The following is a 2,989-nucleotide window of genomic DNA, read 5'->3' on the forward strand; positions in this document are numbered from 1 at the left end:
GTTGGTTCCATTGAGTGGCTATTGTAAATAGAGCTACGATGAACATGGGAATGCAGGTATCCATTTGACATGATGATTTCCATTCCTTTAGGTATATACCCAGAAGTGGGAATTGCTGGATTGGATGGAAAATCTATCTGTAGTTGTTTGAGAAACCTCCATACTGTTTTCCATAGTGGTTGTACTAATTTACAATCCCACCAACAGTGTAGGAGTGTTCCTTTCTCTCCACACCCTCGCCAGCACTTGTTATTCACCGTCTTTTTGATTATAGCCAGCTTTAATTACATTTCTGACCTTAATTATTTACCACATAACATATATTCATAGGTACCAGAGATTAGAATGTGGACTTTTTTTTTGTGGGCCATTGTTCTACTTACCACATCAACCATACACCATTATTTATGTATACATTGTATTACTTTTAATTTTTATTAACTTTACCTTTCTAAAGTCACTTGTAGGTATTTTCTTTCAAATTTGATCTTCCTACTATGTTACCAATCTCAGGAATTAATAATAATACAAATAATAGTAATAATGGTGAACCTAATTGAAAGATTTTAAGTGCCTACTATGTGCCAAATATTCTTTTAAACATTTTATGTACATTAAGTAGCTTAAATTTATTGGTATTAGTTATAATTTTTCTAAGTATTTTATCTAACTAAATATTGTAACAATTTCCAGTCCTCTTCTTCACTACTTTTAAGCAAGACCGTGTGCTTAGATGAATTAACTTTCTGGCCACTAAGTATGACCAAGTTGCTATCCCTTAGGGGCCAGGAAGTGACTTTTATCATCTTAGGCAATATAAAGGAGAGAAAATAATGTTCTTAAAGAAATAAAAATGCCTTGGCTTGGAAAAGCCAGAATGGATTTTAAATGACATTATCTTAGGGTAACTTCAGGTGGAAAGAGAACAATGCTACTATGTCAGATGTCAGATGATAAAAAGAAAAGCAGGTTGTGTACCACTTCATTCAAGCTTCAACATGTTATGGCCACACACTCTCTTTTCTGTAGGTGTCATGTCTTTGTTATTTTTGTAATTAGTCTTTAAGAGGAGGCTCTGATTATGGGAGCAGAAGGTGTGTATGGATTGGTCCTGTGGTAAAGTTACTCAAAATATATGATCCAGCTTTAATAGGATGCTGAAAACCAAATATATGCTACAAATAAATAACATATATGATCTTTTAAATCTTCAGCTGAGAAATATTACAAGCTGCCATTTGACTGGCTCATTGATTCAGCATAGAATTGGGAACTTCATGAGGGCTAGGAATGTAACCCAGAAAGGCAACATGTATGGACTCTGGGGCCACATTATTTCGGTTTGAATTTCAGCTCTGGAACTACTGGCTGTATGGTCACAGGCAAGTTATTCAACCTTTCTCTGTCTCAGTTATTTTATCTGTGAAATGGGAACTACAATAGCAGTTTCTTCTTTGTAGGATTATTATGAGGATTAAATAAATTAATATACACCAAACACTTGAAACAGTACCTTCTCAGGCACATGGTAGATGCTTTATATTAAGCATTAGCTATTATTACTATTATTAATTTCTGTAATATCCAGGACCTGGTTTATATAAGTCATCAAAAAATGTTGATTGACTAACTGAAAAAATATATATGTATATCTTATTTTAGAGCTAGGTATCTGAGAGGTGTACTTTCCAGATTTTCTGATTTTTTTTTCTCTTGATCCCTATTTTTCTCTTTTTGATACCTCAAGAAAGTGTTTAATGTGCCTGTTGCCATTTTTGAGATGATGAAACTGGGGTTCTGAGAGATTACAAGGTCTTCTTAAGGTCCCACCATTTGTAAGTGATGGAACAAAAACCTGATTTTAAATTTTGCAAACTCTGAGTCTTATGTTATTTCCAGAGCATTTTTGAGAAGGCCTTCATTGATTTTTGATCTCTTGGTTTGAAAGTAAAATCAGGTAGGAGGAGGAATGCAGCTGGTATGTCAGAAAAGTCAAGGTATAAGAAATCACCTTAAATGTAGTTTTATCTTCTCCCTCAGTGCCCCCTTCCTCTAACTATTGCTGTAAACCAGCACCACCATCATCAGTCTCTTAATCTAGAAGTTTGTCTTTAATTAGTCATCTTCCAAAGGCTAAAGCCTTATACTTAGCATTACCTTTGGGGCACACTGTGAAAGGGAGATTATTGGGATAATGAGGAGCAATCTGTGGGGCAGGGACAATGGGCCTTGAAATAAGGAATTTTGCTTCATACATAACGCTTCAGAAATGCATCTGCTCTGTGCATTGTTGGACACATGTTGCCATCATTGTCATTCATCAATTTATCCATTAATAAAATATTTATTAAATGCTTTCTGTGTCTGGCATTCTGGTAGGAGAGGCAGATACCAATCAAATTCTTACATGAATAACTACATAAATGTAATTATGATAAGTGTACTGCAGAAAAAGTGCATGATGCTGAGAGAAAATAACAAGGGAGGCCTTGTTTCATCTGAGTTTTCAGGGAAGGCCTTCCTGAATAAGTCTCAGTCTCATCTAAGCTGAGAGCTGCAGGCTTAGTAGAAGTCAATCAGGTGAAGAAGAGAATTCCAGCAGAAGGAATATCATGTAAGAAAAACTCTGATGTAATAAGGAGCTTAGTGAACCCGGACAATGGAAGGGAAGATAAATGTGGATGTAGTATAGTGGGCAAATGGAGAGTGGTATAGAGGCTGGAGAGGTATCCAGGAAAATTTCTTCTTCAGTTTTAGGCTGACAAGAAGCTTCTTTGCTAGTTTGTTTATTTATTTGGTTACTAGTTATTTATTCTAAGAAGCCTGAGAACTTCTGACATATTCACATCTGTTCTATTGTTTTGTTTTCACTTGTTTTCATGTGCATGGATTTACTTAAGTGTCAGAAATCTTATTATTCGTACTTGAATTAACACATCTCCTGGTACTGGGTTTGCAGCTATTGATCTCGCAAATGCATTTTTCTCCA

This window comes from Galeopterus variegatus, unplaced genomic scaffold (assembly GCF_000696425.1).
Source record: "Galeopterus variegatus unplaced genomic scaffold, G_variegatus-3.0.2 Scaffold10, whole genome shotgun sequence".
Lineage (NCBI taxonomy): Eukaryota > Metazoa > Chordata > Mammalia > Dermoptera > Cynocephalidae > Galeopterus > Galeopterus variegatus.